Source organism: Anomaloglossus baeobatrachus, chromosome 6 (genome assembly GCF_048569485.1).
Source record: "Anomaloglossus baeobatrachus isolate aAnoBae1 chromosome 6, aAnoBae1.hap1, whole genome shotgun sequence".
NCBI classification, from domain to species: Eukaryota; Metazoa; Chordata; class Amphibia; order Anura; family Aromobatidae; genus Anomaloglossus; species Anomaloglossus baeobatrachus.
Window position 1 is genome coordinate 570,859,836 of NC_134358.1, and position 24,297 is coordinate 570,884,132.

The following is a 24,297-nucleotide window of genomic DNA, read 5'->3' on the forward strand; positions in this document are numbered from 1 at the left end:
CAGCCGCTATAACCTGGGCATCTCCTATATATATATATATATATATGTGCAGCCGCTATAACCTGGGCATCTCCTATATATATATATATGCAGCCGCTATAACCTGGGCATCTCCTATATATATATATATATATATATATATATATATATATATGTGCAGCCGCTATAACCTGGGCATCTCCTATATATATATATATATATGTGCAGCCGCTATAACCTGGGCATCTCCTATATATATATATATATGTGCAGCCGCTATAACCTGGGCATCTCCTATATATATATATATATGTATATATGTGCAGCCGCTATAACCTAGGCATCTCCTATATATATATATGTGCAGCCGCTATAACCTGGGCATCTCCTATATATATATATATATATATATATATATATATATATATGTGCAGCCGCTATAACCTGGGCATCTCCTATATATATATATATATATATATGTGCAGCCGCTATAACCTGGGCATCTCCTATATATATATATATATATATATATATATGTGCAGCCGCTATAACCTGGGCATCTCCTATATATATGTGCAGCCGCTATAACCTGGGCATCTCCTATATATATATATATATATATATATATATGTGTGCAGCCGCTATAACCTGGGCATCTCATATATATATATATATATATATATATATATGTGTGCAGCCGCTATAACCTGGGCATCTCCTATATATATATATATGTGCAGCCGCTATAACCTGGGCATCTCCTATATATATATATGTGCAGCCGCTATAACCTGGGCATCTCATATATATATATATGCAGCCGCTATAACCTGATAACCTGAGCATCTCCTCTATATATATATATATATATATATGTGCAGCCGCTATAACCCGGGCGTCTCCTCTATTTATATATATATGTGCAGCCGCTATAACCCGGGCATCTCCTCTATATATATATATATATGTGCAGCCGCTATAACCTGAGCATCTCCTCTATATATATATGTGCAGCCGCTATAACCTGGGCATCTCCTATATATATATATATATATGTGCAGCCGCTATAACCTGGGCATCTCCTATATATATATATATATATGCAGCCGCTATAACCTGGGCATCTCCTATATATATATATATATATATATATATATATATATATGTGCAGCCGCTATAACCTGGGCATCTCCTATATATATATATATATATATATATATATATGTGCAGCCGCTATAACCTGGGCATCTCCTATATATATATATATATGTGCAGCCGCTATAACCTGGGCATCTCCTATATATATATATATGTGTGCAGCCGCTATAACCTAGGCATCTCCTATATATATATATGTGCAGCCGCTATAACCTGGGCATCTCCTATATATATATATATATATATATATATGTGCAGCCGCTATAACCTGGGCATCTCCTATATATATATATATATATATATATATATGTGCAGCCGCTATAACCTGGGCATCTCCTATATATATGTGCAGCCGCTATAACCTGGGCATCTCCTATATATATATATATATATATATATATATATATATATATGTGTGCAGCCGCTATAACCTGGGCATCTCATATATATATATATATATATATATATATATATGTGTGCAGCCGCTATAACCTGGGCATCTCCTATATATATATATATGTGCAGCCGCTATAACCTGGGCATCTCCTATATATATATATGTGCAGCCGCTATAACCTGGGCATCTCATATATATATATATGCAGCCGCTATAACCTGATAACCTGAGCATCTCCTCTATATATATATATATATATATATATGTGCAGCCGCTATAACCCGGGCGTCTCCTCTATTTATATATATATGTGCAGCCGCTATAACCCGGGCATCTCCTCTATATATATATATATATGTGCAGCCGCTATAACCTGAGCATCTCCTCTATATATATATGTGCAGCCGCTATAACCTGGGCATCTCCTATATATATATATATATATATGCAGCCGCTATAACCTGGGCATCTCCTATATATATATATATATATATATATATATATATGTGCAGCCGCTATAACCTGGGCATCTCCTATATATATATATATATATATGTGCAGCCGCTATAACCTGGGCATCTCCTATATATATATATATATGTGCAGCCGCTATAACCTGGGCATCTCCTATATATATATATATGTGTGCAGCCGCTATAACCTAGGCATCTCCTATATATATATATGTGCAGCCGCTATAACCTGGGCATCTCCTATATATATATATATATATATATATATATATGTGCAGCCGCTATAACCTGGGCATCTCCTATATATATATATATATATATATATATATATATATGTGCAGCCGCTATAACCTGGGCATCTCCTATATATATATATATATATATATATATATATATGTGCAGCCGCTATAACCTGGGCATCTCCTATATATATGTGCAGCCGCTATAACCTGGGCATCTCCTATATATATATATATATATATATATATATATGTGTGCAGCCGCTATAACCTGGGCATCTCCTATATATATATATATATATATATGTGCAGCCGCTATAACCTGGGCATCTCCTATATATATGTGCAGACGCTATACCCTGGGCATCTCCTATATATATATATATATATATATATATATGTGTGCAGCCGCTATAACCTGGGCATCTCATATATATATATATATGTGTGCAGCCGCTATAACCTGGGCATCTCCTATATATATATATATATATGTGCAGCCGCTATAACCTGGGCATCTCCTATATATATATATGTGGAGCCGCTATAACCTGGGCATCTCCTATATATATATATGTGCAGCCGCTATAACCTGAGCATCTCCTCTATATATATATATATATATATGTGCAGCCGCTATAACCCGGGCGTCTCCTCTATATATATATATATATGTGCAGCCGCTATAACCCGGGCATCTCCTCTATATATATATATATATATATGTGCAGCCGCTATAACCTGAGCATCTCCTCTATATATATATATGTGCAGCCGCTATAACCTGAGCATCTCTATATATATATATATGTGTGCAGCCGCTATAACCCGGGCATCTCCTCTATATATATATATATGTGGTTATAGCGGCTGCACATATATATATAGAGGAGATGCCCAGGTTATAGCGGCTGCACATATATATATAGGAGATGACCAGGTTATAGCGGCTGCATATATATATATATATATATATATATATATATATATATATATATATATGAGATGCCCAGGTTATAGCGGCTGCACATATATATATATGAGATGCCCAGGTTATAGCGGCTGCACATATATATATATATATATAGGAGATGCCCAGGTTATAGCTGCTGCACACATATATATATATATAGGAGATGCCCAGGTTATAGCGGCTGCACATATATATATATATATATAGGAGATGCCCAGGTTATAGCGGCTGCACATATATATATATATATATGTGCAATATGTGCAGCCGCTATAACCTGGGCATCTATATATATATATATATATATATATATATATATGTGCAGCCGCTATAACCTGGGCATCTCCTATATATATATATATATATATATGTGCAGCCGCTATAACCTGGGCATCTCCTATATATATATATATATATATATATATATATGTGCAGCCGCTATAACCTGGGCATCTCCTATATATATATATATGTGCAGCCGCTATAACCTTTGCATCTCCTATATATATATATATGTGTGCAGCCGCTATAACCTGGGCATCTCCTCTATATATATATATATATATATATATATATATATGTGCAGCCGCTATAACCTGGGCATCTCCTCTATATATATATATATATACCGTATATATATGTGCAGCCGCTATAACCTGGGCATCTCCTCTATATATATATGTGCAGCCGCTATAACCTGGGCATCTCCTATGTATACATATATATATGTGCAGCCGCTATAACCTGGGCATCTCCTATATATATGTGCAGCCGCTATAACCTTGGCATCTCCTGTACATAATTATATATGTACAGCTGGTATAACCTGGGCATCTCCTATGTATACATATATATATATGTGCAGCCGCTATAACCTGGGCATCTCCTATGTATACATATATATATGTGCAGCCGCTATAACCTGGGCATCTCCTATATATATATATGTGCAGCCGCTATAACCTTGGCATCTCCAGTATATAATTATATATGTACAGCTGGTATAACCTGGGCATCTCCTGTATATAATTATATATGTACAGCCGCTATAACCTGGGCATCTCCTATATATATATATTTATATATGTGCAGCCGCTATAACCTGGCCATCTCCTATATATATATATATGTGCAGCTGCTATAACCTGGGCATCTCCTCTATATATATATGTGCAGCCGCTATAACCTGGGCATCTCCTCTATATATATATATATGTACAGCCGGTATAACCTTAGCATCTCCTCTATATATATATGTACAGCCGGTATAACCTGGGCATCTCCTGTATATAATTATATATGTACAGCTGGTATAACCTGGGCTTCCCCTGTATATAATTGTATATGTACAGCCGGTATAACCTGGGCATCTCCTGTATATAATTATATATGTACAGCCGGTATAACCTGGGCATCTCCTGTATATAATTATATATGTACAGCTGATATAACCTGGGCATCTCCTGTATATAATTATATATGTACAGCCGGTATAACCTGGGCATCTCCTGTATATAATTATATATGTACAGCTGATATAACCTGGGCATCTCCTGTGTATAATTATATATGTACAGCCGGTATAACCTGGGCATCTCCTGTATATAATTATATATGTACAGCCGGTATAACCCGGGCATCTTCTGTATATAATTATATATGTACAGCCGGTATAACCCGGGCATCTTCTGTATATAATTATATATGTACAGCCGGTATAACCCGGGCATCTTCTGTATATAATTATATATCTACAGCCGGTATAACCCGGGCATCTCCTGTATATAATTATATATGTACAGCCGGTATAACCTGGGCATCTCCTGTATATAATTATATATGTATAGCCGGTATAACCTGGGCATCTCCTGTATATAATTATATATGTACAGCCGGTATAACCCGGGCATCTTCTGTATATAATTATATATCTACAGCCGGTATAACCCGGGTATCTCCTGTATATAATTATATATGTACAGCCGGTATAACCTGGGCATCTCCTGTATATAATTATAAATGTATAGCCGGTATAACCTGGGCATCTCCTGTATATAATTAAATATGTACAGCTGGTATAACCTGGGCATCTCCTGTATATAATTATATATGTACAGCCGGTATAACCCGGGCATCTTCTGTATATAATTATATATGTACAGCCGGTATAACCCGGGCATCTTCTGTATATAATTATATATGTACAGCTGGTATAACCTGGGCATCTCCTGTATATAATTATATATGTACAGCTGGTATAACCTGGACATCTCCTGTATATAATTATACATGTACAGCTGGTATAACCTGGGCATCTCCTGTATATAATTATATATGTACAGCCGGTATAACCCGGGCATCTTCTGTATATAATTATATATGTACAGCCGGTATAACCTGGGCATCTCCTGTATATAATTATATTTGTACAGCCGGTATAACCTGGGCATCTCCTGTATATAATTATATATGTACAGCCGGAATAACCTGGGCATCTCCTGTATATAATTATATATGTACAGCCGGTATAACCTGGGCATCTCCTGTATATAATTATATTTGTACAGCCGGTATAACCTGGGCATCTCCTGTATATAATTATATATGTACAGCCGGTATAACCTGGGCATCTCCTGTATATAATTATATATGTACAGCCGGTATAACCCGGGCATCTCCTGTATATAATTATATATGTACAGCCGGTATAACCTGGGCATCTCCTGTATATAATTATATATGTACAGCCGGTATAACCCGGGCATCTTCTGTATATAATTATATATGTACAGCCGGTATAACCTGGGCATCTCCTGTATATAATTATATTTGTACAGCCGGTATAACCTGGGCATCTCCTGTATATAATTATATATGTACAGCCGGAATAACCTGGGCATCTCCTGTATATAATTATATATGTACAGCCGGTATAACCTGGGCATCTCCTGTATATAATTATATTTGTACAGCCGGTATAACCTGGGCATCTCCTGTATATAATTATATATGTACAGCCGGTATAACCTGGGCATCTCCTGTATATAATTATATATGTACAGCCGGTATAACCCGGGCATCTCCTGTATATAATTATATATGTACAGCCGGTATAACCTGGGCATCTCCTGTATATAATTATATATGTACAGCCGGTATAACCCGGGCATCTCCTGTATATAATTATATATGTACAGCCGGTATAACCCGGGCATCTCCTGTATATAGTTATACGTGTGTATCTGTGGCGCAGCTTCTTGTATTATGTGGTTCAGCTAATTGTAAATCACTGTATTAATATCATGATCAGGAAAGAGGAAGGTGAAGCTGCTGCAGTAACAATGGTCATTGCTGGGGATTTCCCGGATTAGTTACTAATGGTTTATAACTGCCATATCCAGTTACTGATGACGCACCGAGGTCCGGCCCCGGGGTCTTCATCTGACAGGAGAAATACGCTGCGCACTCATTCCTAGAATTGTAACAGATTCTGAAAATTTTGGAATATTTGTAATGAATGACAGCACTCCACTAATAAACACAACCTTATCCTTTATATGTGTATACAGGGAGCTCCCCCTAGTGGTGACTGCAGACAGGATCTTATCATGTATCTCTGTATACAGGGAGCTCCCCCTAGCGGTGACTGCAGGCAGGATCTTATCATGTATCTCTGTATACAGGGAGCTCCCCCTAGCAGTGACTGCAGGCAGGATCTTATCATGTATCTCTGTATACAGGGAGCTCCCCCTAGTGGTGGCTGCAGACAGGATCTTATCATGTATCTCTGTATACAGGGAGCTCCCCCTAGCGGTGACTGCAGGCAGGATCTTATCATGTATCTCTGTATACAGGGAGCTCCCCCTAGTGGTGGCTGCAGACAGGATCTTATCATGTATCTCTGTATACAGGGAGGTCCCCCTAGTGGTGGCTGCAGACAGGATCTTATCATGTATCTCTGTATACAGGGAGCTCCCCCTAGCGGTGACTGCAGGCAGGATCTTATCATGTATCTCTGTATACAGGGAGCTCCCCCTAGCGGTGACTGCAGGCAGGATCTTATCATGTATCTCTGTATACAGGGAGCTCCCCCTAGCGGTGACTGCAGGCAGGATCTTATCATGTATCTCTGTATACAGGGAGCTCCCCCTAGTGGTGACTGCAGGCAGGATCTTATCATGTATCTCTGTATACAGGGAGCTCCTCCTAGTGGTGGCTGCAGACATGATCTTATCATGTATCTCTGTATACAGGGAGCTCCCCCTAGCGGTGACTGCAGGCAGGATCTTATCATGTATCTCTGTATACAGGGAGCTCCCCCTAGCGGTGACTGCAGGCAGGATCTTATCATGTATCTCTGTATACAGGGAGCTCCCCCTAGTGGTGGCTGCAGACAGGATCTTATCATGTATCTCTGTATACAGGGAGCTCCCCCTAGCGGTGACTGCAGGCAGGATCTTATCATGTATCTCTGTATACAGGGAGCTCCCCCTAGTGGTGGCTGCAGACAGGATCTTATCATGTATCTCTGTATACAGGGAGGTCCCCCTAGTGGTGGCTGCAGACAGGATCTTATCATGTATCTCTGTATACAGGGAGCTCCCCCTAGTGGTGGCTGCAGACAGGATCTTATCATGTATCTCTGTATACAGGGAACTCCCCCTAGTGGAGGCTGCAGACAGGATCTTATCATGTATCTCTGTATACAGGGAGCTCCCCCTAGTGGTGACTGCAGACAGAATCTTATCATGTATCTCTGTATACAGGGAGCTCCCCCTAGTGGTGGCTGCAGACAGGATCTTATCATGTATGTCTGTATACAGGGAGCTCCCCCTAGTGGTGGCTGCACACAGGATCTTATCATGTATCTCTGTATACAGGGAGCTCCCCCTAGTGGTGGCTGCAGACAGGATCTTATCATGTATCTCTGTATACAGGGAGCTCCCCCTAGTGGTGACTGCAGACAGAATCTTATCATGTATCTCTGTATACAGGGAGCTCCCCCTAGTGGTGACTGCAGACAGAATCTTATCATGTATCTCTGTATACAGAGAGCTCCCCCTAGTGGTGGCTGCAGACAGGATCTTATCATGTATCTCTGTATACAGGGAGCTCCCCCTAGTGGTGGCTGCAGACAGGATCTTATCATGTATCTCTGTATACAGGGAGCTCCCCCTAGTGGTGGCTGCAGACAGGATCTTATCATGTATCTCTGTATACAGGGAGCTCCCCCTAGTGGTGACTGCAGACAGAATCTTATCATGTATCTCTGTATACAGGGAGCTCCCCCTAGTGGTGGCTGCAGACAGGATCTTATCATGTATGTCTGTATACAGGGAGCTCCCCCTAGTGGTGGCTGCACACAGGATCTTATCATGTATCTCTGTATACAGGGAGCTCCCCCTAGTGGTGGCTGCAGACAGGATCTTATCATGTATCTCTGTATACAGGGAGCTCCCCCTAGTGGTGACTGCAGACAGAATCTTATCATGTATCTCTGTATACAGGGAGCTCCCCCTAGTGGTGGCTGCAGACAGGATCTTATCATGTATCTCTGTATACAGGGAGCTCCCCCTAGTGGTGACTGCAGACAGGATCTTATCATGTATCTCTGTATACAGGGAGCTCCCCCTAGTGGTGGCTGCAGACAGGATCTTATCATGTATCTCTGTATACAGGGAGCTCCCCCTAGTGGTGGCTGCAGACAGGATCTTATCATGTATCTCTGTATACAGGGAGCTCCCCCTAGTGGTGACTGCAGACAGGATCTTATCATGTATCTGTATACAGGGAGCTCCCCCTAGTGGTGACTGCAGACAGGATCTTATCATGTATCTCTGTATACAGGGAGCTCCCCCTAGTGGTGACTGCAGACAGGATCTTATCATGTATCTCTGTATACAGGGAGCTCCCCCTAGTGGTGACTGCAGACAGGATCTTATCATGTATCTCTGTATACAGGGAGCTCCCCCTAGTGGTGGCTGCAGACAGGATCTTATCATGTATCTCTGTATACAGGGAGCTCCCCCTAGTGGTGACTGCAGACAGGATCTTATCATGTATCTCTGTATACAGGGAGCTCCCCCTAGTGGTGGTTGCAGACAGGATCTTATAATTTATCTCTGTATACAGGGAGCTCCCCCTAGTGGTGGCTGCAGACAGGATCTTATCATGTATCTCTGTATACAGGGAGCTCCCCCTAGTGGTGGCTGCAGACAGGATCTTATCATGTATCTCTGTATACAGGGAGCTCCCCCTAGTGGTGGCTGCAGACAGGATCTTATCATGTATCTCTGTATACAGGGAGCTCCCCCTAGTGGTGACTGCAGACAGAATCTTATCATGTATCTCTGTATACAGGGAGCTCCCCCTAGTGGTGGCTGCAGACAGGATCTTATCATGTATGTCTGTATACAGGGAGCTCCCCCTAGTGGTGGCTGCACACAGGATCTTATCATGTATCTCTGTATACAGGGAGCTCCCCCTAGTGGTGGCTGCAGACAGGATCTTATCATGTATCTCTGTATACAGGGAGCTCCCCCTAGTGGTGACTGCAGACAGAATCTTATCATGTATCTCTGTATACAGGGAGCTCCCCCTAGTGGTGACTGCAGACAGAATCTTATCATGTATCTCTGTATACAGGGAGCTCCCCCTAGTGGTGGCTGCAGACAGGATCTTATCATGTATCTCTGTATACAGGGAGCTCCCCCTAGTGGTGGCTGCAGACAGGATCTTATCATGTATCTCTGTATACAGGGAGCTCCCCCTAGTGGTGGCTGCAGACAGGATCTTATCATGTATCTCTGTATACAGGGAGCTCCCCCTAGTGGTGACTGCAGACAGGATCTTATCATGTATCTCTGTATACAGGGAGCTCCCCCTAGTGGTGGCTGCAGACAGGATCTTATCATGTATCTCTGTATACAGGGAGCTCCCCCTAGTGGTGGCTGCAGACAGGATCTTATCATGTATCTCTGCATACAGGGAGCTCCCCCTAGTGGTGACTGCAGACAGGATCTTATCATGTATCTCTGTATACAGGGAGCTCCCCCTAGTGGTGACTGCAGACAGGATCTTATCATGTATCTCTGTATACAGGGAGCTCCCCCTAGTGGTGGCTGCAGACAGGATCTTATCATGTATCTCTGTATACAGGGAGCTCCCCCTAGTGGTGACTGCAGACAGGATCTTATCATGTATCTCTGTATACAGGGAGCTCCCCCTAGTGGTGGTTGCAGACAGGATCTTATAATTTATCTCTGTATACAGGGAGCTCCCCCTAGTGGTGGCTGCAGACAGGATCTTATCATGTATCTCTGTATACAGGGAGCTCCCCTAGTGGTGGCTGCAGACAGGATCTTATAATTTATCTCTGTATACAGGGAGCTCCCCCTAGTGGTGTCTGCAGACAGAATCTTATCATGTATCTCTGTATACAGGAAGCTCCCCCTAGTGGTGTCTGCAGACAGGATCTTATCATGTATCTATGTATACAGGGAGCTCCCCCTAGTGGTGGCTGCAGACAGGATCTTATCATGTATCTCTGTATACAGGGAGCTCCCCCTAGTGGTGGCTGCAGACAGGATCTTATCATGTATCTCTGTATACAGGGAGCTCCCCCTAGTGGTGGCTGCAGACAGGATCTTATCATGTATCTCTGTATACAGGGAGCTCCCCCTAGTGGTGACTGCAGACAGAATCTTATCATGTATCTCTGTATACAGGGAGCTCCCCCTAGTGGTGACTGCAGACAGGATATTATCATGTATCTCTGTATACAGGGAGCTCCCCCTAGTGGTGGCTGCAGACAGGATCTTATCATGTATCTCTGTATTCAGGGAGCTCCCCCTAGTGGTGGCTGCAGACAGGATCTTATCATGTATCTCTGTATACAGGGAGCTCCCCCTAGTGGTGGCTGCAGACAGGATCTTATCATGTATCTCTGTATACAGGGAGCTCCCCCTAGTGGTGGCTGCAGACAGGATCTTATCATGTATCTCTGTATACAGGGAGCTCCCCCTAGTGGTGGCTGCAGACAGGATCTTATCATGTATCTCTGTATACAGGGAGCTCCCCCTAGTGGTGACTGCAGACAGAATCTTATCATGTATCTCTGTATACAGGGAGCTCCTCCTAGTGGTGACTGCAGACAGGATCTTATCATGTATCTCTGTATTCAGGGAGCTCCCCCTAGTGGTGGCTGCAGACAGGATCTTATCATGTATCTCTGTATACAGGGAGCTCCCCCTAGTGGTGACTGCAGACAGGATCTTATCATGTATCTCTGTATTCAGGGAGCTCCCCCTAGTGGTGGCTGCAGACAGGATCTTATCCTGTATCTCTGTATACAGGGAGCTCCCCCTATTGGTGGCTGCAGACAGGATCTTATCATGTATCTCTGTATACAGGGAGCTCCCCCTAGTGGTGACTGCAGACAGGATCTTATCATGTATCTCTGTATACAGGGAGCTCCCCCCCTAGTGGTGACTGCAGACAGGATCTTATCATGTATCTCTGTATACAGGGAGCTCCCTCTAGTGGTGGCTGCAGACAGGATCTTATCATGTATCTCTGTATACAGGGAGCTCCCCCTAGTGGTGACTGCAGACAGGATCTTATCATGTATCTCTGTATACAGGGAGCTCCCCCTAGTGGTGGTTGCAGACAGGATCTTATAATTTATCTCTGTATACAGGGAGCTCCCCCTAGTGGTGGCTGCAGACAGGATCTTATCATGTATCTCTGTATACAGGGAGCTCCCCCTAGTGGTGGTTGCAGACAGGATCTTATAATTTATCTCTGTATACAGGGAGCTCCCCCTAGTGGTGTCTGCAGACAGAATCTTATCATGTATCTCTGTATACAGGGAGCTCCCCCTAGTGGTGTCTGCAGACAGGATCTTATCATGTATCTATGTATACAGGGAGCTCCCCCTGGTGGTGGCTGCAGACAGGATCTTATCATGTATCTCTGTATACAGGGAGCTCCCCCTAGTGGTGGCTGCAGACAGGATCTTATCATGTATCTCTGTATACAGGGAGCTCCCCCTAGTGGTGGCTGCAGACAGGATCTTATCATGTATCTCTGTATACAGGGAGCTCCCCCTAGTGGTGGCTGCAGACAGGATCTTATCATGTATCTCTGTACACAGGGAGCTCCCCCTAGTGGTGGCTGCAGACAGAATCTTATCATGCACCTCTGTATACAGGGAGCTCCCCCTAGTGGTGGCTGCAGACAGGATCTTATCATGTATCTCTGTATACAGGGAGCTCCCCCTAGTGGTGGCTGCAGACAGGATCTTATCATGTATCTCTGTATACAGGGAGCTCCCCCTAGTGGTGACTGCAGACAGGATCTTATCATGTATCTCTGTACACAGGGAGCTCCCCCTAGTGGTGGCTGCAGACAGAATCTTATCATGCACCTCTGTATACAGGGAGCTCCCCCTAGTGGTGGCTGCAGACAGGATCTTATCATGTATCTCTGTATACAGGGAGCTCCCTCTAGTGGTGGCTGCAGACAGGATCTTATCATGTATCTCTGTATACAGGGAGCTCCCCCTAGTGGTGGCTGCAGACAGGATCTTATCATGTATCTCTGTACACAGGGAGCTCCCCCTAGTGGTGGCTGCAGACAGAATCTTATCATGCACCTCTGTATACAGGGAGCTCCCCCTAGTGGTGGCTGCAGACAGGATCTTATCATGTATCTCTGTATACAGGGAGCTCCCCCTAGTGGTGACTGCAGACAGGATCTTATCATGTATCTCTGTATACAGGGAGCTCCCCCTAGTGGTGGCTGCAGACAGAATCTTATCATGCACCTCTGTATACAGGGAGCTCCCCCTAGTGGTGGCTGCAGACAGGATCTTATCATGTATCTCTGTATACAGGGAGCTCCCCCTAGTGGTGGCTGCAGACAGGATCTTATCATGCATCTCTGTATACAGGGAGCTCCCCCTAGTGGTGGCTGCAGACAGGATCTTATCATGTATCTCTGTATACAGGGAGCTCCCCCTAGTGGTGGCTGCAGACAGGATCTTATCATGTATCTCTGTATACAGGGAGCTCCCCCTAGTGGTGACTGCGGACAGGATCTTATCATGTATCTCTGTATACAGGGAGCTCCCTCTAGTGGTGGCTGCAGACAGGATCTTATCATGTATCTCTGTATACAGGGAGCTCCCCCTAGTGGTGGCTGCAGACAGGATCTTATCATGTATCTCTGTATACAGGGAGCTCCCCCTAGTGGTGGCTGCAGACAGGATCTTATCATGTATCTCTGTATACAGGGAGCTCCCTCTAGTGGTGGCTGCAGACAGGATCTTATCATGTATCTCTGTATACAGGGAGCTCCCCCTAGTGGTGACTGCGGACAGGATCTTATCATGTATCTCTGTATACAGGGAGGTCCCCCTAGTGGTGGCTGCAGACAGGATCTTATCATGTATCTCTGTATACAGGGAGCTCCCCCTAGTGGTGGCTGCAGACAGGATCTTATCATGTACCTCTGTATACAGGGAGCTCCCCCTAGTGGTGGCTGCAGACAGGATCTTATCATGTATCTCTGTATACAGGGAGCTCCCCCTAGTGGTGGCTGCAGACAGGATCTTATCATGTATCTCTGTATACAGGGAGCTCCCCCTAGTGGTGGCTGCAGACAGGATCTTATCATGTATCTCTGTATACAGGGAGCTCCCTCTAGTGGTGGCTGCAGACAGGATCTTATGTATATCTATGCACAATCTCGCTTGTGCTGTGTATGATATAGTGTGCTGTGTGCCTTTCTTCGGTGGATGTAGGGCTTTGTATCTTTTTGCTGTCGCTGTGTTAGATATTAGATTAAATTAATTAGTCCAAAATGTTTGACTTAAAAATAAGTTAAAGAGATAATGTGGAGTTTTCTTTATACTCTTCTCCTTTCTTGTTGTTTGATTCCCCGGATTCTCCTGTGTGTGTCGCGGGTCTGGCTGATCGTCCATTATTTGTAGAAGGGTCTGCGTTTTGGGGGGTCTCTGTCACTTGTTACATTGTAGGTGAAGGCTTTGTCGTGCCCCAGGTATTGATCCCGTGTCCATCAATAGATGTAAATATCGGGTGGATCTGACCCCGGAGCCTCCTCTGATCATTTACTGCAGGTAAAACAAACAAGAGAAAGAACTGCGCCAAGAAAAGTATCAGCGGCGGCGAATCTGTGTATAGTGGTAGGAAAAGACAAAAGGCTACAAATACAAACACAATTAAGAATGCAACAATGTGTATTTACACAGCGAACATTCCCCCAACAAAGCAAACGCCGAACCTCAACTGCCGAATACCAGCGGTGACCGCGAGTATACACTGCACACGAGTGTCCCCCGAATACCAGCGGTGATCACGAGTGTCCCCCGAATACCAGCGGTGACCGCGAGTCTTACACTGCACACGAGTGTCCCCCGAATACCAGCAGTGACCGCGAGTCTTACACTGCACACGAGTGTCCCCCGAATACCAGCGGTGACCGCGAGTCTTACACTGCACACGAGTGTCCCCCGAATACCAGCGGTGACCGCGAGTCTTACACTGCACACGAGTGTCCCCCGAATACCAGCAGTGACCGCGAGTCTTACACTGCACACGAGTGTCCCCCGAATACCAGCGGTGACCGCGAGTCTTACACTGTACACGAGTGTCCCCCGAATACCAGCGGTGACCGCGAGTCTTACACTGCACACGAGTGTCCCCCGAATACCAGCGGTGACCGCGAGTCTTACACTGCACACGAGTGTCCCCCGAATACCAGCAGTGACCGCGAGTCTTACACTGCACACGAGTGTCCCCCGAATACCAGCGGTGACCGCGAGTCTTACACTGCACACGAGTGTCCCCCGAATACCAGCGGTGACCGCGAGTCTTACACTGCACACGAGTGTCCCCCGAATACCAGCGGTGACCGCGAGTCTTACACTGCACACGAGTGTCCCCCGAATACCAGCGGTGACCGCGAGTCTTACACTGCACACGAGTGTCCCCCGAATACCAGCGGTGACCGCGAGTCTTACACTGCACACGAGTGTCCCCCGAATACCAGCGGTGACCGCGAGTCTTACACTGCACACGAGTGTCCCCCGAATACCAGCGGTGACCGCGAGTCTTACACTGCACACGAGTGTCTCCCGAATAACAGCGGTGACCGCGAGTCTTACACTGCACACGAGTGTCTCCCGAATAACAGCGGTGACCGCGAGTCTTACACTGCACACGAGTGTCACTAGAATGTCACAACCGCAGGAAGCCAAGAAGACGGGAAGATGACGACACCAAAGACTAATGACTAGTGATGGGCGAGCGCTCTGCTCAGTACTCGGCTCAGTATCGGGGTGCTTGGCACTGCTCGGTATTCAGCCCACTATCAAGGTGCTTTGCACCACTCAAAACTCTTCCCAGTATCGGGGTGCTCAAGATGCTCAGTACTTGATCGAGTATCCTTGTGCTAGGGCGCCATTCCTAAGTCCACTCCCCACATATTTTGCAGCTGTTTTTCAGCCACTAAACATGCGGTGGTTGCCTGCTAATCACAGGACTGCTGTACACATGTTGGCTACGGGCATTAGTTTGATTGGCTGGCCACACCACATCATCGGAAAGAGCCAGGCAAAGCTCCAGAATTGGAGCATCTAATGGATGTGCCACTTCTTGGGTGACTGTAGGCTGCTACTTTTAGGCTGAGAAGGGCCAAAAACTATGGGCTTTCCCAGACTGATAATACCAGCCGCCAGCTGTCTGCCTTACCTGCGCTGGGTATAAAAAATAGGGGGACCCCTCTTTTTTTAATTATTTAATTTTAAACTTTTCAGCAGAATCTGGGAGTCAGAGATGCATCCAGGCGTCTTCCCCATTCATTTTTCCGGCCTCCTCTGGCCTCTAGGGGGCGTCTACTGGAAAAATGCTTGAGTTCGCCATTGACTTCCATAATACTCATTACTCGAAACAAGCCCGTCCAAGGGTTGGATCCACTCAATTCAAGTAGCGAACACTCAAGCACTTTAGTGCTCACTCATCACTACTAATAATCATTAGTAAATGTACATCAGGTGATGCTCCACAGAAAGAGAACAATAGATAGTGACATAATGGCAGCACAACGCAGACACCAGATCACATGACCATGGGGTGTGTATAAAATAAATCACCGAGTGTAAGCACGTGAGAAGCGGGAAATAATCAGACGAGGAATCGAGGAGCCCGGGTATCGCCAGATCTGTGGCTTCCTCAGGGGTGCTCAGTAATTGTTCTTGGCATACTTCTTTCGGGATGTTTCGGCAGATCTGTGGCTTCCTCAGGGGCTCAGTAACTTCTTGGCATACTTCTTTCGGGATGTTTCGGCAGATCTGTGGCTTCCTCAGGGGCTCAGTAACTGTTCTTGGCATACTTCTTTCAGGATGTTTCGGCAGATCTGTGGCTTTCTCTGGGGCGCTCAGTAACTGTTCTTGGCATACTTCTTTCAGGATGTTTCGGGAGATGCGGCTCCACTGAGGGATGTCCTTATTATTCATTGTCATTTACTTCTGGCGACTGCAGAACAGTTCCTATTGAATATCTGTGAATCGTCCCGAATACAGCGCGTTCGGGGAGCGGTCCTGCACGCTCTGCGTTATTAAGGTGCAGACACCTGGGGCTGATTCTTCAGTGATTGATAGGTATCACCGGCCGGATGCATTATATGACACTCGCTCCGTGTAAGGGTTAATATCAGCCGTACAGTGTATTGTGCTGCGCACGCTGTGAGTTATTGTTTAGTAAACAATGTGCGGACGATGATTCTGGGGCGAGTTTATAATGTGTGGGGGGACGGGGGGGGGGGGCTGTGTCTGGGACAGAGGGGCTTTGTGTCCGTCCGGGGGAATCTAATCCTGGAGACGGCTCTGAGCGCTCGCTGCTATTTGTGTGAGCGGCTGAATATAGTCCTGGTGGAGGGGGACCCCGAGCTCCACAGCTCAGCACCGCAGACACAGCTCAGCACCGCACACAAAGCTCAGCACCGCACACACAGCTCAGCACCGCACACACAGCTCAGCACCGCAGACATAGCTCAGCACCGCACACAGCTCAGCACCACACACACAGCTCAGCACCGCACACACAGCTCAGCACCGCACACACAGCTCAGCACCGCGCACACAGCTCAGCACCACAGACATAGCTCAGCACCGCACACAGCTCAGCACCGCACACACAGCTCAGCACCACACACACAGCTCAGCACCGCACACATAGCTCAGCACCACACACACAGCTCAGCACCGCAGACATAGCTCAGCACCGCATACAGCTCAGCACCGCAGACACAGCTCAGCACCACACACACAGCTCAGCACCGCACACAGCTCAGCACCGCACACAGCTCAGCACCGCACACACAGCTCAGCACCACACACACAGCTCAGCACCGCACACAGCTCAGCACCGCAGACACAGCTCAGCACCACACACACAGCTCAGCACCACACACACAGCTCAGCACCGCAGACACAGCTCAGCACCGCAGACACAGCTCAGCACCACACACACAGCTCAGCACCGCAGACACAGCTCAGCACCACACACACAGCTCAGCACCACACACACAGCTCAGCACCACACACACAGCTCAGCACCGCAGACACAGCTCAGCACCGCAGACACAGCTCAGCACCACACACAGCTCAGCACCACACACAGCTCAGTACCGCAGACACAGCTCAGCACCGCAGACACAGCTCAGCACCGCACACAGCTCAGCACCGCAGACATAGCTCAGCACCGCAGACATAGCTCAGCACCGCACACAGCTCAGCACCGCAGACATAGCTCAGCACCACACACACAGCTCAGCACCGCACACAGCTCAGCACCGCACACACAGCTCAGCACCGCACACATAGCTCAGCACCACAGACATAGCTCAGCACCGCACATAGCTCAGCACTGCACACAGCTCAGCACCGCACACATAGCTGAGCACCACACACACAGCTCAGCACCACACACAGCTCAGCACCGCAGACATAGCTCAGCACCGCACACAGCTCAGCACCGCAGACACAACTCAGCACCACACACACAGCTCAGCACCGCACACAGCTCAGCACCGTACACAGCTCAGCACCGCAGACATAGCTCAGCACTGCAGACATAGCTCAGCACCGCACACAGCTCAGCACCGCACACAGCTCAGCACCGCAGACATAGCTCAGCACCACACACACAGCTCAGCACCGCACACAGCTCAGCACCACACACACCACTCAGCACCGGAGACACAACTCAGCACCGCAGACACAGCTCAGCACCACACACACAGCTCAGCACCGCACACAGCTCAGCACCGCACACAGCTCAGCACCGCACACAGCTCAGCACCGCAGACATAGCTCAGCACCGCACACAGCTCAGCACCGCAGACACAGCTCAGCACCACACACACAGCTCAGCACCGCACACAGCTCAGCACCGTAGACATAGCTCAGCACCGCAGACATAGCTCAGCACCGCAGACATAGCTCAGCACCGCACACACAGCTCAGCACCGCACACAGCTCAGCACCACACACACCACTCAGCACCGCACAGACAGCTCAGCACCGCACACACAGCTCAGCACCACACAGCTCAGCACCGCAGACACAGCTCAGCACCACACAGCTCAGCACCGCAGACACAGCTCAGCACCACACAGCTCAGCACCGCACACACAGCTCAGCACCACACAGCTCAGCACCGCAGACACAGCTCAGCACCACACACACAGCTCAGCACCGCACACACAACTCAGCACCACACACACAGCTCAGCACCACACAGCTCAGCACCGCAGACACAGCTCAGCACCGCAGACACAGCTCAGCACAACCTTACACTGAGCTTTATAGGATTTGGCATAAGCTAAAAGATAGAATTCCAATACTACAGTATAGACTGACATCTATATCTACAGTATAGACTGACACTTCTATATCTACAGTATAGACTGACACTTCTATATCGACAGTATAGACTGACATCTATATCTATGGTAGAGACTGACACTTCCAGGTCTGCAGTAGTAATAGAGGGTATATGGGGAGGGTCTGTATCTCTGTGAATGAAATGCGGCAGCTGCACCCCTATAATACTGCTATATAGTGTCATAAGCAAAGGGTTATACCTGCCAAAATAGTAAGGTAGGTCAGGGGGTATCTAGCTGAGCACTGGGGTCCGGCTGTTGGGCCAGTCACTGACCGAGGCTCTGAACCTGACCCAGATGTAGGGGGGGGGCTCGGCCTCTCTCCAGTCATCTGTGGTGGGACTGAACACATGGCAGAGCCCCCACTTCAGGACTGCTGAGGATCCCATTGGCCGGAGCCCCTATGGGAGGGGATAACTTTTGAGGAGATTAGATGGGGTGTTAGGTGATGGGGGCTTCTTCGGGGTCTTCCTGAACCTTTCCCTCAGCAAGAACTGAGCAGATGCGGAAACGAAGTGTCATCAGTGTGTGGTTCGGGGGTCCCTCCTGAGGTGCTTCCTCCATCATTACTGCTGAGTGCCCCTACATTCTAGAGCTGGGCTGACCTCTGCCTCTGGGGTCCTGACCCTAAGTGCCAGGAAGCAGAGCTGAGACATTGTGCCAGGACCTGATACAGGCACAGTCCACACCGGCCCCGGGGGCCCTCATTGGATATGTATGGCGGGAGCCTCCGGCACTCACAGGGTGAATGTCTGCTGTCAGTTCACATTCTGCTGGGCGGAGGCAGTGACGCGGGTGCCGGTGGGTGCGGGTGCGGTGCCGGTGGGTGCGGGTGCGGGTGCGGTGCCGGTGGGTGCGGGTGCGGTGCCGGTGGGTGCGGTGCCGGTGGGTGCGGGTGCGGTGCCGGCGGGTGCAGCCCGTGCACACTGGCTCATGGTCCCGGCGGAGCGCAGCAGGTGAGAACCGCACTGCTACATTGTATCAATATTTACACAGCGAGGAGTAAACAGCGGAGCCTGCGGGGGGCGGAGCCACCACTGAGGGAGGGGTGACGTCACACTGATGTCATACACAGGCGTCTGCACGGTGTGATGTCATCAGTGACTGGGCGGAGTCCAGAGAGTTTAGCCACCAGGCAAAGCAGGACTACAACCCCCATTATATCGGGATAAGCTCCTCCCTTCAAGGCACTCAGCTCCACCCCTCTCACACCCAGGGCCAAATGTGTATTAGGTGTGGCTCCAAATCATCACCGAGGACTAAAACTAATGTGAGCTGTGGGTATGTAGTCTATTACTCCCTGTTATCAGCCATTACTGGGGGAGGAGACTATAGGAGAGGTGACTACAATCTATTATTCCCTGTTATCAGCCATTACTGCGGAGGAGACTGTAGGGCAGCTAACTACAATCTATTGCCCCCTAGTGGAGGAAGCTGCCCTGAGCCAGTGCTCCCTGGTGGAGGAAGCTGCCCTGAGCCAGTGCCCCCTGGTGGAGGAAGCTGCCCTGAGCCAGCGCCCCCTGGTGGAGAAAGCTGCCCTGAGCCAGCGCCCCCTGGTGGAGGAAGCTGCCCTGAGCCAGCGCCCCCTGGAGGAGGAAGCTGCCCTGAGCCAGCGCCCCTTCGTGGAGGAAGCTGCCCTGAGCCAGCGCCCCCTGGAGGAGGAAGCTGCCCTGAGCCAGCGCCCCCTGGTGGAGGAAGCTGCCCCGAGCCAGTGCCCCCTGGTGGAGGAAGCTGCCCTGAGCCAGCGCCCCCTGGAGGAGGAAGCTGCCCTGAGCCAGCGCCCCTTGGTGGAGGAAGCTGCCCTGAGCCAGTGCCCCCTGGAGGAGGAAGCTGCCCTGAGCCAGTGCCCCCTGGAGGAGGAAGCTGCCCTGAGCCAGTGCCCCCTGGAGGAGGAAGCTGCCCTGAGCCAGTGCCCCCTAGTGGAGGAAGCTGCCCTGAGCCAGTGTCCCCTGGTGGAGGAAGCTGCCCTGAGCCAGTGCCCCCTAGAGGAGGAAGCTGCCCTGAGCCAGTGCCCCCTAGTGCAGCAAGCTGCCCTGAGCCAGTGCCCCCTGGTGGACGAAGCTGCCCTGAGCCAGTGCCCCATGGTGGACGAAGCTGCCCTGAGCCAGTGCCCCCTGGTGGAGGAAGCTGCCCTGAGCCAGTGTCCCCTGGAGGAGGATGCTGCCCTGAGCCAGTGCCCCCTGGAGGAGGAAGCTGCCCTGAGCCAGTGCCCCCTGGAGGAGGAAGCTGCCCTGAGCCAGTGCCCCCTGGAGGAGGAAGCTGCCCTGAGCCAGTGCCCCCTAGTGGAGGAAGCTGCCCTGAGCCAGTGTCCCCTGGTGGAGGAAGCTGCCCTGAGCCAGTGCCCCCTGGAGGAGGAAGCTGCCCTGAGCCAGTGCCCCCTAGTGGAGCAAGCTGCCCTGAGCCAGTGCCCCCTGGTGGACGAAGCTGCCCTGAGCCAGTGCCCCCTGGTGGAGGAAGCTGCCCTGAGCCAGTGCCCCATGGTGGACGAAGCTGCCCTGAGCCAGCGCCCCGTGGTGGAGGAAGCAGCCCTGAGCCAGTGCCCCCTAGTGGAGAAAGCTGCCCTGAGCCAGCGCCCCCTGGTGGAGAAAGCTGCCCTGAGCCAGCGCCCCCTGGTGGAGGAAGCTTCCCTGAGCCAGCGCCCCTTCGTGGAGGAAGCTGCCTTGAGCCAGCGCCCCCTGGAGGAGGAAGCTGCCCTGAGCCAGCGCCCCCTGGTGGAGGAAGCTGCCCTGAGCCAGTGCCCCCTGGTGGAGGAAGCTGCCCTGAGCCAGCGCCCCCTGGAGGAGGAAGCTGCCCTGAGCCAGCGCCCCTTGGTGGAGGAAGCTGCCCTGAGCCAGTGCCCCCTGGAGGAGGAAGCTGCCCTGAGCCAGTGCCCCCTGGAGGAGGAAGCTGCCCTGAGCCAGTGCCCCCTGGAGGAGGAAGCTGCCCTGAGCCAGTGCCCCCTAGTGGAGGAAGCTGCCCTGAGCCAGTGTCCCCTGGTGGAGGAAGCTGCCCTGAGCCAGTGCCCCCTAGAGGAGGAAGCTGCCCTGAGCCAGTGCCCCCTAGTGCAGCAAGCTGCCCTGAGCCAGTGCCCCCTGGTGGACGAAGCTGCCCTGAGCCAGTGCCCCATGGTGGACGAAGCTGCCCTGAGCCAGTGCCCCCTGGTGGAGGAAGCTGCCCTGAGCCAGTGTCCCCTGGTGGAGGAAGCTGCCCTGAGCCAGCGCCCCCTTGTGGAGGAAGCTGCCCCGAGCCAGCGCCCCCTGGTGGAGGAAGCTGCCCTGAGCCAGCGCCCCCTGGTGGAGGAAGTTGCCCTGAGCCAGCGCCCCCTGGTGGAGGAAGCTGCCCTGAGCCAGCGCCCCCTTGTGGAGGAAGCTGCCCTGAGCCAGCGCCCCCTGGTGGAGGAAGCTGCCCTGAGCCAGCGCCCCCTTGTGGAGGAAGCTGCCCTGAGCCAGCGCCCCCTGGTGGAGGAAGCTGCCCTGAGCCAGCGCCCCCTGGTGGAGGAAGCTGCCCTGAGCCAGTGCCCCCTGGTGGAGGAAGCTGCCCTGAGCCAGTGCCCCCTGGTGGAGGAAGCTGCCCTGAGCCAGTTCTCTTCTTCCTGTAGGTCACAGTTCCCTCTATGTGGCCCGGTTGCTTTTTACGTTCTTGTGACCCCCCCCCCTTGCACCTCCATTATTCAGCGTCCCTCGTCTGCGGTGAGTTTGGCGCTGGTTCCCCAGAAGGGTGCGGAGATAATTAAATTCCAGGCCTCAGACATGATGGTGCACCCCTGTGGGTGCGGTGATGGGACCGGTGCCATCTCTAGGGTTTCCTGCCGTGTGCGACCTGTGACCCCTCACTTCATATGTGGATACATTGTATCTGTGTGAAGATTCTAATCTGTAATCCCCCGGATTGTGGATCTCCACCTTCTCCTCCGCGCCGTATAAAGTATGTACACCCCCTCCATGAATATCCTCGCGCGGCGCCTCCGTTACTGGGCACAAGTGTTGTGGGGTTTTAATAGAATAATGTAAGTGTGGAAATAAACAGGATAGAGGAGAGCTGCCTCTCCACCATGCTTTATACTGCCGCCTCCTCTCCACCATGCTTTATACTGCCGCCTCCTCTCCACCATGCTTTATACTGCCGCCTCCTCTCCACCATGCTTTATACTGCCGGCTCCTCTCCACCATGCTTTATACTGCCGGCTCCTCTCCACCATGCTTTATACTGCCGGCTCCTCTCCACCATGCTTTATACTGCCGGCTCCCCTCCACCATGCTTTATACTGCCGGCTCCTCTCCACCATGCTTTATACTGCCGCCTCCTCTCCACCATGCTTTATACTGCTGCCTCCTCTCCACCATGCTTTATACTGCCGCCTCCTCTCCACCATGCTTTATACTGCCGGCTCCTCTCCACCATGCTTTATACTGCCGGCTCCTCTCCACCATGCTTTATACTGCCGGCTCCTCTCCACCATGCTTTATACTGCCGGCTCCTCTCCACCATGCTTTATACTGCCGGCTCCCCTCCACCATGCTTTATACTGCCGGCTCCTCTCCACCATGCTTTATACTGCCGGCTCCTCTCCACCATGCTTTATACTGCCGCCTCCTCTCCACCATGCTTTATACTGCCGCCTCCTCTCCACCATGCTTTATACTGCCGGCTCCTCTCCACCATGCTTTATACTGCCGGCTCCTCTCCACCATGCTGTATACTGCCGGCTCCTCTCCACCATGCTTTATACTGCCGGCTCCTCTCCACCATGCTTTATACTGCCGCCTCCTCTCCACCATGCTTTATACTGCCGGCTCCTCTCCACCATGCTTTATACTGCCGGCTCCTCTCCACCATGCTGTATACTGCCGGCTCCTCTCCACCATGCTTTATACTGCCGGCTCCTCTCCACCATGCTTTATACTGCCGGCTCCTCTCCACCATGCTGTATACTGCCCACCATGCTGTATACTGCCGGCTCCTCTCCACCATGCTTTATACTGCCGCCTCCTCTCCACCATGCTTTATACTGCCGGCTCCTCTCCACCATGCTTTATACTGCCGGCTCCTCTCCACCATGCTTTATACTGCCGGCTCCTCTCCACCATGCTGTATACTGCCGGCTCCTCTCCACCATGCTTTATACTGCCGGCT

General features: G+C 49.5%; 1 protein-coding gene across 4 annotated transcripts in view; it reads left to right on the forward strand.

The window, feature by feature from the left end:
• The window catches only part of ALS2CL (ALS2 C-terminal like), a 197,958-nt gene that overhangs the window by 36,542 nt on the left and 137,119 nt on the right, over positions 1 to 24,297 (forward strand). The window contains exon 1 of one of the 4 annotated variants that reach the window (XM_075315855.1): positions 20,047 to 20,141. The exons of the other annotated variants lie outside the window; for them this stretch is intronic. The gene's annotated coding sequence lies outside the window, so the exon portion shown is untranslated. Of the gene's footprint in view, positions 1 to 20,046; positions 20,142 to 24,297 lie in introns of those variants that run through there. 4 annotated transcript variants of the gene reach the window in all.